At 38.2% G+C, this 16288-nt stretch overlaps 1 protein-coding gene and 1 pseudogene across 4 annotated transcripts in view; one reads left to right on the forward strand and one right to left on the reverse strand.

Moving 5' to 3' along the window:
• POC1B (POC1 centriolar protein B) overlaps window positions 1–16288 on the forward strand; it is a 96194-nt gene that overhangs the window by 73522 nt on the left and 6384 nt on the right. The window lies entirely within an intron of this gene.
• LOC113921999 lies at window positions 671–1756 on the reverse strand (annotated as a pseudogene).

Raw genomic sequence — 16288 nt, forward strand, 5'->3', positions numbered from 1 at the left:
AGAATCTAGTTCGTATTCTCTTTGACTCATAGCATCTGTGAAAATTATGTTTGAATTTTATGTAGTATTTGTTTTTTTTCCAAGAGGATATTAAATCTTTTATTAATTACACATGATAATGGATGATGCACAAGCTTCAGTCCCATGTATAATTTTATCTGGTACTGTAATTCAGTTTAGATATATTGCATAGGTTGTGCCAGCAATCATATTAATAACCCAATACCAAATAAAGTTCTTTTAACCATGAACTCCAGGTCACAACACATTAACTGTCAGTTCAACTACACCAAGGTTTCTGGAGACTGGGGCTTCAGTGCCCAAGCAAGTTGCAAATACATTTCAAATGGAACCTGGTATCACCTTGAAGGAATTCTAACTTCACACTGTTAAGGTAGTTTACCAAGATGGCTTCAGAGTAGACTAACTTTACACAGCACATTTTTAAAAAGACGCATTTATTCAGTGCCATGATCAGACTATTACATTTAGCAATTGGCAGCATGGGTGCAAAAAAAAAAAAAAGAAAAGAAAAAGAAAATCTACATTAAAACCCTTTCTTGGAATGCTTTACATCTTCCACAGAGCAGAAACTAAAATAACCTGTTATACAATTAAATCATGAGTGTTTTGCCCATACACATGAGTATTGTCTAAAACATTTCTTTGTAGTAGCTAGGCCCTGCCACCACTGTGCTTGGCTGAGGTCACAAATCTGTTGTAGCCTGTAGCTTCCCTGTCACTTCTCTGGCTCTGCTCTCCTGCTAAGCCTTGTTTCCTGGAAGTAATTAAAACCTTCTGCCACTGCCATAGCTACTGTTGCTGCTGGAACCACTGCAGCCACCTTGATTTCATGGTTTGGCAAAGTATTGGCCTCCACCACCATTGGGGCCAGAGCTTCAGCCTCCAAAATATCCTCCTTTCATGGGTACAGATTTTGAAGATTGATTGTTGTAGATGCCCAAATCACTGTAGCTCCTGCCACCTCCAAAACTGCTTCCATCATTATCAAATGCATTAAAGCCATCCCCCCGGCCACCATAACCACCACCATCACCTTGACTGCCCCAAAAGCCCCCTCACCCACTGAAGTTTCCTCCATGACCAAAGTTGTCATTCCCACCAAAACCACCTCCAGGATCACCACCAATGTTTCCAAAACCACTTCGACCTCTTTGGCTGGATGAAACACTAGCCATCTCTTCCTTAGATAGGGCTTTTCTTACTTCACAGTTTTGTCCATTAATTCACAGTAGGACTTTCTGAATGACAGTGTTGTCTACAGAGTCATGGTCATCAAAGGTTACAAAAGCGAAGCCTCTCTTCTTGCCACTGCCTCAGTCAGTCATAATGTCAGTCACTTCAATTTTCCCATACTGTTAAAAATTAATCTCTTAGATGATGTTCTTCAGTGTCTTCTTTCATGACACCGACAAAAATCTTTTTCACAGTTAAGTGGGCACCATGTTTTTGAGAATCTTCTCTTGAGACAGCCGTCTTTGGTTCCACAACTCTTCCATCCACCTTGTATGGCCTTGCATTCATGGCTGCATCCGCTTCTTCCACAGTGACATATGTGACAAACCCAAAGCCTCTGGAGTGCTTGGCGCTTGGATCTACCATGACCACACAGTCCATAAGTGTTTCCCATTGCTCAAAATGGCTCCTCAGACTCTCATCTTTTGTTTCAAAGCTGAAACCTCCAATGAAGAGCTTCTATAGCTGTTGGGGCTCTGGGAGACTCTGACTTAGACATGATGGTGGCAGGAGGGGAGACCTTAACAATGCTTACTCAGTGAAATCCATGGGTAGAAAGTGAGTTTTGTGGCAGTATTTGTAAGTTACTTCTCCTGGACCATTTTTCCCCATGGTAATTGGTTAAAAAGAAAAAAAAAAATCTTTCTTTATAAATGCAGTCATTATTTTTATTGTCTTTGGTTTCTGGGTTTCTTCCACCAGCAGAATAAGAAAGGGAGAAACACACCCTTCTACACACAAAAATGTTGGAAAAGAAAATATTGTATCTCTATCAAACAGTACACTGTTATCATAGCATCATATTTTCAGTTGTTTATAATGAAATATCTGTTACTGAAATTCTACTCATAAGCTATTCTTCCTGGAGGCTTTATGCCATAATTTTCAACTATGTCTAGATATATAATCTTCATCAAGGGGTTAAATATTTTACATAAGATTCATAGATTTAAATGCTTGATGTTAGATTGGCTTCCTGTATTATTATTAGGGAACCATTTTTTATCTATGAAAATGACAAGACCAAAATTTTTTAATAGATTTGGATCTTTGTCTACTAAATGTCTTTTAAAAATATATACATTTTTCGGGCAGCTGCCTGAAAATGGAAACCTTGTTTTTTGTGTGTTTTTTTAATTACATCTGAAAATGTCTTAATATTTTATTTTGGATTTGTCAGTGATTTTTATTTTAAATGTATATTCAGTATTTACTTACTCATTTACTATTAGCATTTATTTATTAAGGTTCATTCATTTATTTGCTGAACTGCCACCTGCCCTTTATGGCTTATTATCTAATTTGAGAAATCAGACATATAAAGAGGAGAATTTAAAAAAAAAAAAAAACTTGGAGTATACTGCATAGAGAAATATCTTTAATTCAACAAATTTTATTAATTACTTTATGTGTGCCTTACGCCTAGGAGTTACTCATCAAGTTGTCAACTGTGTGCTGTGGCTTCTGCCCTTCTAGAAACTTGCAAATTAGATTTTAGAGGAATTGGGGGGAGGATATAATATGATAATACTGATGATGATAGGTGAGTAAATAAACTATACATTAAACTCTTTACATACATTCTCACAACCTTATAATGTAGCCCGATGTTATTTTCTTTTTTTTTTAATTTTTTATTGTTATGTTAATCACCGTACATTACATCATTAGTTTCTGATGTAGTGTTCCATGATTCATTGTTTGTGCATAACACCCAGTGCTCCACGCAGAATGTGCCCTCTTTAATACTCATCACCAGGCTAACCCATCCCCCCACCCCCTCCCCTCTAGAACACTCAGTTTGTTTTTCAGAGTCCATCGTCTCTAAGGCCTAGACAGGTCAAGTAATTTGTCCATGGTCCCATAGTTAATGCATAAAAGATACAGGGCTAAAGGTCTGTGTGACTTGATGTCCTATTCATAGAGCCACCATATTATATGAGAGCATAGAAAAATTATATGGTGTCACAAATAGCAGAAATGCAAGGAAAAATTGGTAATTGCCTTAAGCAAAATTGAATTTTTGTAGAGATTTAGATGAGGGGCAAATTTCATCTGTTTGGGGAAGATAAGGAAAGACTTCATTATTTAGCAAATGCAAATTCAAGTCAACTAATACAATGTACACTGTGTATATTGAATTCTCATAGAAAGCTTTCATTCTCTGTTTTTTGAATGATTTAATGAATAATAAATAGACAGAAGGGTGGTTCTCAAACCCAGCTGTGAATATATACATATATTACTGTTACAATCACAGTTATTATTAATTGTACTATAATATTCACATTATGCTACATGATGAATAGAACAATAAATAAATACAATATTTGCTCTCCGAAAGATGTTCTGTAAAGCTTGCCAGTTTTCTGAATGTAGCTTTTGTTAAATGATTGGATAAATTCTTGTCTTAAAATTGCCTCTTCATAGCACTAAAACAAATACAGCAAGGGAGCTAAAGTCTTATTCAATTGAGTAAAGCATAATGTACTTTGTGTATACAATGTAAAAGAATTTATCTCATGATTTTTAACACACAGTTCACTTCTTTTGAATCTGGCACTTGAAGAGTTTCGAGGAACAGAAAATAGGGCCTGTAGGAAAGGCCAAGAAATGGCATTATTTATCTGAGAGAATAAGCAAGCTCAGGAAATAATTTTCCAAAAATATATTCTAAATAATGTCCCTGATTCTATGATAACTTTGTGTTTCACAAAAATACTGAAAATAGTTATTTGAGGATACACTTTGACTTGTTGATTTGGTTGTCTATCTGTGTACACCTTACAACAAGGTTACATCCCAATATATCACATTTAATACACCTAACCTACCAAACATCATAGCTTAGCCTTGTCTACCTTAAGTGTGCTAAGGGCACATTAGCCTACAGTCAGGCAAAATCATCTCACACAAAGCCTATTTTGTAATAAACTGTTGAATATCTCATGTGAGTTACTGAATACTGAAAGTGAGAAACAGCATGGTTGAAAGTATATCGATTGTTTCCCCTTGAGGTCGTGTGGCTGACTGGGAGCTGCCCAGCGTCACCAGACAGTATCCTACCCCATGCATATTGCTAGCTCAGGAAAAGATCAGAATTTAAAATTTGAAGTATGATTTATACTGAATGTGTATTGCTTTTGCACCATCATAAAGTTGAAAAAATTGTCATTTGAAACATCAGGGTAAGTTGGGCTCTGTCTGCATAACTATTATAATGCTAACATGGTGGCGATGTGTTTGCTTTTGAAGCAATTGACTAAAATTGAAATGATACAGAAAGTACAGAGTGTAAGGCCTTCATGTAAGGATAACATGAAATTTAGACAATATTCCATGTTTTTTAGAATGGCATGTTCGTGGATAGGGTGGTTCAATGTCATCAAGATGTTAGTTCTCCTGAATAAATCTATAAATTCAAGGCAATTCCAATAAACATCCCAGTAAGATTTTTAGTGAAACCTAAAAAGTTGATTTTAAAGCTCATGTAGAAAAGCAAAGGGCCAAAAATAGACAGTTTTAGGAACAGGACAATTTTAAAGAAATATGAAGGTTGGAGATTCATTAAGCTGTAAATGTGGTGCTGTTACAGGGAGAGACAGAGTCCACAGTGGGGAGCACATAGACCCACACAGATATAGATGATTGGTATATGAAAGTCCTGGCTTTGCAGACCCATGAAGATGGATTAGTCACTGAATAGACCATGCAATAAATGTTGCTGGGGCAACCGGCTAATTGCAAAAATTTATAATTATTTTCTTACTTTTAGCCACAAACAAAATCAATACCAGGGGAGTTAAAGGCTTAAATGTGAAAATACTTCAGAACCTCTAAAAGAAAACAGAAGAATATATTTATACACTCCTGGTAGGCAAGAATTGCTTAAACAAAATGCAAAATGCACAAATTACAAAGGAAGGTTTGATCGATTTGACTACATTTATGACAGAAACTTGTATGAATAAAGAAAATCCCATAAAATAGAAGTGAAGACAAACAACAAAGTACTGGTATCTGGAATATATAAAGAACTCTCAAATATAAATTAGAAAAAAGAGGTAGACCAATTAAAAAGTGGACAAAGGATTTGAACAGGCAATCTACAGAAGAATGATAATATACACATAAAATATGCCCAAGTTAGCAGTAATCATTGAAATGCACAATGAAATATTACTGATTTTGTAGAAAAAGGGGAACTTGCCTTCTGCTCGTATAAGAGTAAGTTTGGACAATATCTGGTAAAACTTTGACTTAACTTTTCCATTCTAGAGAAACTCTCACACATGTATGCAGGAGACATTTGTAAGACTGCTCATTGTAGCATTTAATGCAAGTTAACAGTAGAAGGAATATATAAATTGTAGAATAGTCAATCAATGGAGTACTATTTGGCGGTGAAAATAAGTGAACTAGACTTAGCTGCCACCCCATAGACAAATCTAAAAATGATGATTAACCAGAAGTTCTTCAAGGATATACTACAAGACCATTTTATGTGCAGTTCTAATACACACAAAAACAATACTAAGTTTTAGGGATATCTACAGATGTGATACAAGTAAAGGGACGTGAATTGGGATGATAGGTACCACATTCAAGATGATGGTATTCGTTAAGAGGGCAAGGAAAGAAGACCAGAAAAGGATACACTTTGTTTCTTAAGGAAGGGGGAGGGCTGCATTATTATTCCTTATACCTTTTAATTGGAAGTTTTAAAGCATAGTTGGAACTTATTTTAAAAAGTTACTAGATAAAAAGAGAGGGATTCCTGATTCATTCAAAAACGTTAGTATTGCAGTGAGGTTGCGTTTCTTATTCACTCATGTATTAATTTCCCTTGATGCTGTTGTGCCCACAGAAGGGGGCAGCTTTCTGAAAGGTGAACAGATGGCTCTTTTGAGACATGTGGGTGAAACTAAACCAAATATGGGTTTCCACGTCAAACTTCCATTTTTTCCAAGATGTAATACTTACTTGAATATAAAATATCTTTCAGAAGTACATCATTGTATAACATAAGCCTCAAAATTTAGATACATACACGCATGCACCTTTTTTGAACAGAGTGAAGCGTCATAGTTTGTTTTTGCGTAATCATGTAAGAAGTGAAACACAGAAGGAAATTTTTGTACAGATTTTATTTGTCCTACTTGTACCCTACCTGTTCATGGCTTCAAAATTAATAAGCTTCTCTAGAGATGAGAATAAAGATTAAAGACAAAGACAGACAGACAGTCGACTTGTTGCGGCACCTGCCTTTTCCAAGGGGACTGGATTAAGCATTCAGATGGTATAGCTGATAGCTGCATAGGGGTGTGTTTTTCAAGTCTTCTGACAAAAATGAAATTTCCAATTTGGTTTGAAGAAGAAAAATCAAAGCCCTCTGTAAAACCTTATCCCTAAAGCCTGAAGGCTCTTTCTTTGAGAAAAAGATGTATGATTTCTCCCAAGGGACAAACGGAAGTCGTTTTCAACTCAGCCAATGTAGTGTGAGAGACACAAATTTCACATGACATTCTCTGATTTTATCCAAGAGATCCTTTTAAATCAGTAAGACTTGAGCAGGTGGGTATGTTTTTACAAGGATACACAGTACACTATGTGGATAGATGAAATAGAAGACTTGTGGTTTTCTTCTTCAGGATTTTCTTCCTAAAGATTATAGAAATTGGGAATGAATCTCGTGGTGTGGTCCTCTGACTGTCCCACATGGGTGAGTCTATAGCTCCTTCTTCTGTTTTCCTGATTGGTTCATCCACTCCTTGGTTAACACAGGATTTTGGTCTCAAGGAGAGAGCTAAAGATAGAGCAACACTGAGTCACTTCTGAAAGACAGCCATAGTCTCTCTGGCAGGATTCTCAGATGAAGTCAGTGACTGAATTCTTTGTACTGATGGTAAACTCAGTGTAGAGCCTCCTGCCCTTTGGCCACCACTTCCTCCAGTCCTCCAATTTTGATAATTCATCAACCCCAGAAGGGTCTCCAATCCATTGAGCCTCCTGCCTTTTCACTGCCCACCTCCTGTGTCTGTGTCCCTCTCTTCTACCTTAGATTCTGTAGTCCGTTATTACAGCTGTGCCCTGCATTTTGAAGTCTTTGCAACTCTTTTCTTGTTTGATTCCCCCCAAGTGATGATAGGCCCATGGCTGTAATACTTACATGCCAAGCACGCCAACTTCAAGGCAACAGAAGTTCCTGTATTTGGGACTTTTCCAGACCTTGTTCTGTGTATCTCTTCATCTGGCTGTTCATTTGCATCCTTTATAAAAACTGGTGAATATATATATATATATATATATATATTTTTTTTTTTTTTTTTTTTTTTTCAGATAACTCTCCACAACTTCTCCACAGAAATCTAGAATCATATACTTCCAGTGGCATTCATGACTTTTCCCTTTGGAAGTCTAATGGGTATCTCAAACTTAACATGCTTAAAATTTATTTTCTACCTTCCCCATTTAAAAAAAAATACATCATCAATGAAGCTATATCATAATATAGCATGTTACCCAGCTTTATTTTTCTTCATAACTCTTGTCATTACCTGACATTACATCACATATCTGTATATTTATTTTCCTGTTTCACCCACTTGAGTATAACCCCATGTCCACAGGATCTCTCTTGTTTATTCATTCCTTATAGTAGGCAGCCTAATGGTCCTTTAAAGATGTCCATGTCCCCATTCCCAGAATGTGTGAACATGTTTTCTTACATGGCAAAAGGGACTTTGCAAATGTGATAAAGTTAAGGATCTTGTGTTGGGGAGATTATCCTGGATTATTGGGGTGGACGCAGTAGAATCACTAGGGTCCCTGTAAGGGAAGGAGGGAGGTCCCGGGAATTAGAGAAGGAGTATGACAATGGAAGAGAGATTAAAGGGATGGGGTCATGAGCCAAGGAAGGCGGGGGCCTCTAGAAGCTGGCAAAGGCAAGGAACAGACTCTCCCTGAGCATCTCCAGGAGGAACACAGCTCTGCTGGCTATGGTTTTAGCTCTGTAAAACCTGTCTTGGACTTCTGACCTCCCGAGCTTTAAGTTCATAAGTGTGTGTTGTTTTAAGCAACTAAACTTGTAATTTGTTATGGCAGCAGTAGGAAACGAATACAGTTCTGTATCTCTGCTGTTTAGAATTTTTCTGACATGTAGGTGCTAAACTAAAAAAGTCATTTGAATGAGTGTTATGTCTTCATTATTTTAGATTCCATATAGAGATTATTGAAGTTTCAAATTCATATTCTAAATGTTATTGAAAATAAATAATCCATTCTTTATTTGAAAAATAATATTTACCTTTATTTTTATCCAGGCAAAAAATATTCTTTGTTATCCTAGTCTATCTCAAGGAGGCATTTCATAAGTGTGTCTGTGTGTGTGTGTGTGTGGGTGTGTGTGGGTGGATGTGTGTGTGTGTGTGTGTGTGTGTGTGGGGATGGGTGGGTGGATGTATGTGTGTGTGTGTGTGTGTGTGTGTGTGTGTGTGTGTGTGTAGTGATTTGAAAATCTCAGAATATCCGGAATGGAAAGGACTTTGAAGGGTGTTCAGTTGAATTTCCTGACCTGATGTTTGTATATTTTTCATAATATCCCCAACAAGTGACCATCCCATGTCTATTTTAGAATTTTCAGTGATGGGAAATTCACTTTAGCTGGAGGGGTCAAAACCACTTTTGGATAGACTTTTCTGGCTTTTGTCTGTTTTATTCTCTACCTACAGAATTAAACCAAGACTAAAAATATTAGTTATAAGCCCAAACTGACTTATTTTAACCCATTTATTAAAGATATATCTGAAGCCCAACTCATTGATTATCTTTACATGTGAAATGCCTACCTTTGCAGAAAGTCTTTATGCTCGGCCATCAGAAACCATCAAATATGCTGGAGGGGGAATGGTGAATAAAAATCAAGAAGTGATTTACAGATTTGCAGTTATGTGGTAAATGCTTCCATTGCTCTCTCATAGGAGGCACTTCAGACAGTAATTTTTAGTAGAGAATGGTATTGGTTTAACTTGGGGCTTTAACTTGTCTCCAAATACTGTCAAATTATTAATATTTCCATTTTGTTGATGGCTCAACTGATATAGGACAGTGAATTCAGTGAATTAGAATCCGTGACCTCAGCTCAATAACTGGTGAGGCCTATCAGTGTCTCATCCACTGTGCTGGACACCTGAGGAGAAAAGATGGTAAAGTGATGGCTCCTGCCCTCAAGAGACTCTCCCACAAACTAGTTGGAAATATAGACATGTAAACACAAATATAACAGGAAATGACAGTGCTCTGCTGTTGGCAAGTATGATGGCTTACGAGAGCGAAGGGGCACCGGTGATTAGTTCTGGCTTGCTGGCGAGTGGGTGGGAGGGGAGGAGGAGCAGGAAGGAAGGGGAGAGGAAGGAAGGGAATAAAGGTAATGCATGAACTTCTATGGGTAAGAGAGCAGCACAGTATCTTGAATGTTCCATTGTTAATTATATAAATAGTTATAGTTTAAATGTGTGGACCTTGATTACATTGTTGAATGGTTAATTTCCTGATAAAAATTTGCTTGCAAATGCCACGATTTTCACTTTCTATTAAGATATTTAAAAAATTCATTCTCAGGGCACCTGGGTGGCTCAGGCAGTTGGGCATCTGCCTTTGCTCAGGTTGTGATCTTGGGGTCCTGGGATTGAGCCCCGTGTCAGGCTTCCTCCTCAGCGGGGAGTCTGCTTCTCCCTCTCCCTCTACCCCTGCTCGTGCATGCTTGCTCTCTCTGTCTCTCTCTCTCTGTCAAATGAATAGGTAAAATCTTTTAAAAAATCGAAAAAATTCATTCCCTACATAAGTGACAAATGAAACATTATGCATTAATTTTTCCATGGCATCTAAACAATCTGTTAAGAGTCAGTTGTCCTGGTGCGCCTGGGTGGCTCAGTCGGTTAAGCATCTGCCTTCGGCTCAGGTCATGATCCCACGGTCCTGGGATTGAGTCCCACATCAGGCTCCCTGCTCATTGGGAAGCCTGCTTCTTCCTCTGCCTCTCCCCCTGCTTATTCTCTCTCTGTCTCTCTCTCTGTCAAAAAAAAAAAAAAAAAATCTTAAAAAAAAAAAAGTCAGTTGTCCCCAGAATGTCAGAGGTTTTGTATCTAGCTCTCAGGACTATCAAAGTTGTTGGCATCAGTCAGCTCTTTATCTCTTATTTTATTTTGTATGTTCAAAGGGAGAGTCAGGCCTTTTAACCTGTAGACATAGGGTTTCTCAGCCACTCAGATTTATTCATGCACTTGGTGAGGCTGCATTTCCCATCTTTGAGATGGCCAGCCAGGGGCCTAGCCAAGGAAAACTTAGGGGTTTCCATTCTCCAACATGGCCTCCATGGAGGCCATGGAAAACTTAGATTGCCCTACCATCCTTTTGGATGAAGTGGTTTCTCGGAGAACTATAAGCTCCACAAAGGAAGTTACCACATCCCTCTTGCTCTTTGCTGTAGCTTTCATGCCCAGCATAGGAGGCCTTCGTTTGCTAAATCAATGAATGAATGAATTATTCTTACCTCACTGTACTTCAAGTGTCGGCAAGTAAAGTAGGAGCTAAGGGAACGTGGTGTGATTCCTTCCTTTTATGGAGCACCAAAGCATCGCTCCTTTTTGCAGCCTTACAGTCATGTGTGTTCTCCTATTTCTTTTTCATTCTGCACTGCCTGTGATGCGCCAAGCACCGCGGCGGTTCTAGGCCTTGCTCTGTCTTAATTCTCTGGCCGCAACAGAATCTTCGAGAGCAGGCCTTGCACCATACTCATATTTAACATCGGTAAATGCTTGGTGTGATGTCGGTGCTTTGGTAGGCATTTACTGGGGAAAGAGTAGTAGCAGCTTGGAAGTAGGAGAGAGCCCAGGTGCACTGGGAGCAGTGCGGATGGCAGCCTCATTTGCTGGACTTCCGATAGCCCAGAATCTTAAACATATTTTTTCCCTTCTCAACTTTTTTTTAAATTTCATGAATGAGTGCGTTGAAACTTCCCCAAGCCATGCAGCTCTCCCTTTTCCTATACAAGCAGGATGCAAAGTCAGAGTTGGTTGGTGGGAAAGAATCTGCTAATTTCTAGATTCCAATACTTCTGAGAAACAGAAAGAGCCAATGTCAGTTGACTAATGTTGTGGGATGTGGGATGGAAACCTCGTACTTTCCCCCTCTCTCTGCCCATACCCTGGGCTGTTTTTCATTCACCTCCACATGTCATATGATAGTCATTTATTTGTTGCTGGTCCCAAACAAGAAGACCATTATTAAGGCTGTATTGAGATCTTTTATGGCTTAGACTAAGGGTCTTAAATCTTTCCTTTGTCCATTTCCTATTACCCTTTCTTCACTAACTACCCTGACTGCAAAGCCCCGGAGTTCAAAGATGGTTGCTTAATTAGCTTGAGGCCTTTCCCCATGGATGGCCGGAACCATTGCTACAGCATCACTAGTGATACTTGCATGTACATACGGAGGTATGTCATGACCCGTGTGAAAAAGACTGTCTTGGTTATCTGGAGCGTTTGGTTTCTATCTGTGAGAACAGTAATAAAATCTGTATACAGGTGGTTAACATATTCAAAAGTATTCAAGTTCCTGCTAAGTCCAAGGGATACAGTGGTAAGGGAGGGGGCATAGCACAGTCTAGTGAGGGGGAGACAGACAATAGGAGCAAATATGTAAACAAACTCTGATCAGTTATGGAGGAAAATGTGGCCTCCATGGAGGCCATGTTGGAGAATGGAAAGCCTGGTTTCAGTAAGGTGGTCAGGGACGACTTTCTGAAGTGACAATGAAGCCAACATTTAGAAATCAAAAAGGATTCAGCTGTGTCGGAAGGGTAGAGAAGGCTTTGCAGGCAGAGCAGAAACAATCTTAAAAAAAAAAAAGTCTGTTCTCTGAGCAGGAATTATTTATTTTGGGATGAGGATGGTTGTACATGGCCATCCACACATTGCCCCTAGTCAGTGAGGTGGCTACCTTGGATCTGGAATGCAGACTGTGATTGTGAGGCAGGACTTCCAGGCAAACCCTGCATGTACCTCATACTCATCTTTATGCGGCTTTCATTTCCGTCTTTGTCACCAGCCACTAGCTGGGGACCCTGGTAGAGAAATGCCGTGTGCTACTTTCCTAGTTCCCTGAGCTCAGAGTATGAAGAGGTGGGTCGTAGTTGCTTCTGGGCATGGCTCATGAGGAGCATTAAAAATCCTTTATGTTAACTTGTTCTTCCATGATCTGTGATTTGCTAGGAATTTCACTTCTGGACATTTTAAGGACAATTTTAGCTTTTCTTCTCACATGGTGTGAATAATTCAAAGGGTTAGTAATGGGTGTGTTTTGGAGTATGGATTTTAATGAGTGCTTCAGCTCCTAAAATAATACCACTCAGGTATTTTAGGTTCACCCTCTAACATTGTCAGGTACATCACAAAGGGGGAGGATGGTAGGTACAGAGCAAAACTCCTCAGCAACCAGGATGGTTTTTGAAGATAAATATAGCCTGCTAGACAATAAAACAAAAATGTAAGCTCATAAATTTCTGAGGGTGAAGAGTAGAAAAGATAAGTTACCAAATGACTGAAGGATCCAGAATGTAAGCTTCGGGAGAGCAAGATCTTGGGTCATGCTGCCTACTGCTGGGTTCTCACTGCTTAGAAGGGTGCCCAGCACAGAGCGAGGCCCTGGGAGCATGTGCTGAGTGAACAGAGAGACTGTGAGCAGATACACTTTGCTAGGTAGGAGTATGAAGGTGCATTTTATACATCCTTTTAAAATGAATTGCGAATGGTGGATTTTGAGTTTGTTTTTATTATTTTCAACAAGTGGCGAATTTGTAAGATTATGATAGAAGGAAACTTGAAAGTTTTCATCTTCCTAAAAGATGGCTGGGAGCCTCATGGAGAAAGTGGCTTTGATCACAAAGTCACAATACCTGGACTACTGCAGCACCTCTGAGATGTGTGATTGGTTATGGTTCGTACATCTTTCCTACATGTGTAGCCTGGGGCAGGTTATTCAATCTCTCTGTATCTCTGTTTCCTCGTTTGTAAAATGGGAATATTAATAGAACCTACCTGATGGGATTATTGTGAGGATTAAATCAATTAATAGATGTAAAGTACTTGAAACAGTGCCAAGTACATAGTAAGCTCTGTATGCTAATTGTCATTGTCATCATCATCATCATCTGAAGTTTATGTCTCATGTTTGAGGTAACCTCACTCAGGAACTCTCACGTGATAGCCAAAAATGTAAAGCTGGTTAAAATTTTTTAAAAAACCCTCTGTGATGTGTATATTTGTATTTTTGTTTGTTTTCATAATAGTTTTAATAAGATATAATTCACATACTATAAAATTTACCCTTTTAAAGTATATAATTCAGTGGTTTTTAGTATATTCACAAAGTTGTGTGGCCATTACCACTATCTAATTTTAAAATATTTCACCACCCCAAGAAGAATTTTAGAACATTTTTCTTTTTTTTTTTTTAAGATTTTATTTATTTATTTGATAGAGAGACACAGAGTGAGAGAGAACACAAGCAGGGGGAGTGGGAGAGGGAGAAGCAGGCTTCCTGCTGAGCAGGGAGCCTGATGCTGGGCTCCATCCCAGGACCCTGGGATCATGACCTGAGCCGAAGGCAGACACTTAAGGACTGAGCCACCCAGGCGCCCCTAGAACACTTCCCTCCCTCCCTCCCTCCCTCCCTCCCTCCCTCCCTTCTTTCCTTCCTTCCTTCCTTCCTTCCTTCCTTCCTTCCTTCCTTCCTTCCTTCCTTCCTTCCTTCCTTCCTTCCTGTCTCCACGCCTTAAACTCATGACCCTGAGATCAAGAGTCACATGTTCCACCTACTGAGCCAGCCAGGTGCCCCAGAATTTTAGAACATTTTCATCGCCCTCGTACCATTACCAATCTCTCCCCCCCTCTTTTCTCCTCCTAGGTCCTGGCAACCACTAATCTCAGTCTGTCTTCATATATTTACCTATTATGACCATTTCATGAACATGGAATCATTCAATGTGTGGCCTTTATGTATAGCTTCTTTAACTTAGCCTAATATTTTCAAGGCTTATCCACATGGTAGCGTGTATTAGTTCTTCATCCCTTTTGTGGCTAAATAATATTCATTGTATAGATATACCACATTTTGTTAATCCATTCATTATCACAGCATTTGGATGCATATGGAGTCTTTCCATTTGCTTGGCTATCATGGATAATACTTCATTATAAATGAAATACTTTCATTTTTCTTTGGTATATACCAAGGAGTGTAATTGCTAGGTCTTTTGGTAATTCTATGTTTAACATTTTCAGGAACTACCCAAACTGTTTTCCAAGGTGGCTGCACCGTTATACAATCCCACTAGCAAATGTGTAAGGGTTCCTATTTCTCCGTATCTTCACCACCATTTGTTATATTCTGTCTTTTGTTTTAGTCTTAGTGGGTATGAAGCAGTATCTCATTGTGGCTTTGATTTGCATTTCCCTGATGGCTAATGATGTTGAGCATGTTATCATGAGCTTATTGGTCATTTGTGTACCTTTGGAGAAACATTCATTCAGATCCTTTGACCATTTTTGGAGTATTTTTCTTTTTATATTAGAGTTGTAGGAGTTATATATTCTTTATATGTTCTCCAACAAATCTCTTATCAAATATATGATTTGCAAATGTTTTCTTCCATTCTATGGGGCTTTTTTTCTGTTTATTGATGGTATCTTTTGAAGCACAAAAGTTTTTAATTTTAATAAAGTCCAATTTATTTATTCATTTAGTCATTTGTACTTTTGGTGTTTTTTCTAAGAAAAGTCTGTCTAATCCAAGGCCAGGAAATTTTACTTGTATGTTTTCTTCTAAGAGTTTTATAGTTTTCATTCTTATATTTAAGTCTGTGATCCATATTGAGGTAATTTTGTATATGGTGTGAGGTAGGGTCCAAGTCCATACTTTTGGATTTAGACATCTAGTTTTTCCAGCACCATTTGTGGAAAACACTATTCTTTCCCCATTAAATTGTCTTGGCAACCTTGTAAAAAAAAAAAAACTGACCATAAGTGGAAGGGCGTATTTCTGGGTTCTCAGTTCTGTTCCATTGATCTATATGTTTGTCTTTATACCCATTGCCATACTGTCTTGACTACTGTAGTTTTGTACTGAATTTTGAAATTGGGAAGTGTGAGTCCTCTAAGTTTATTCTTCAGTATTATTTTGGCTATTCTGGGTTCCTTGCATTTCCTTATGAATTTTAAGATCAGTTTGTCAATTTCTGCAAATAAGGCATTTAGGATTTTGATAGGAATTGTATTGAATCTGTACATATCAATTTGGGGAGTATTTCCATCTTAACAGTATTAACTGTTCTGGTCCATGAACATGGGTGTGGATGCCTTTCCATTTATTTAGATCTTTGCATGTTTGCAGTTTTCAGTGAACAAGCCTTGCACTTTTGTCCTAAGTATTTCATTCTTTTTGGTGTCATTGCAAATAGAGTTGTTTTTTAAATTTTATTTTCAGATTGCTCATTACCGTATGTTTGGAGGGTTTTTTGTTTTTTATTTTATTGTGATAAAATATACATAACATAAAATTTACCATTTTAACCACTTTTAAGTGTATAGTTTACTGACAATAAGTATTCACAGTGTTACGTAATCACCACCACTATTTTGAGAACTTTTTCACCATTCCAAACAGAAACTCTGTACCCATCAAACTCTCCCTCCTTCCAGCCCATAGTGATCTCTACTGTTTCTGTCTTTGTGAATTTGCCTATTCTGCATACCTCATATTAGTAGACTCATGCACTATTTTCCTTTGTGTCTGGCTTATTTCATTTAGCGTAGTATTTTCAGGGTTCATCATGTTGTAGCATATATCAGAATTCCAGTCATTTTTGTGGCTAAACAATCCTCTATTGTATCTATGTACCACATTTTGTTTCTACGGTTATCTGTTGGTAGATATTTGTGTTGTTTCCGCCTTTTGACTATTGTGAGTAAAGCTG

The sequence above is a fragment of the Zalophus californianus genome, chromosome 9 (assembly GCF_009762305.2).
Source record: "Zalophus californianus isolate mZalCal1 chromosome 9, mZalCal1.pri.v2, whole genome shotgun sequence".
In the NCBI taxonomy this organism is placed as follows: Eukaryota; Metazoa; Chordata; class Mammalia; order Carnivora; family Otariidae; genus Zalophus; species Zalophus californianus.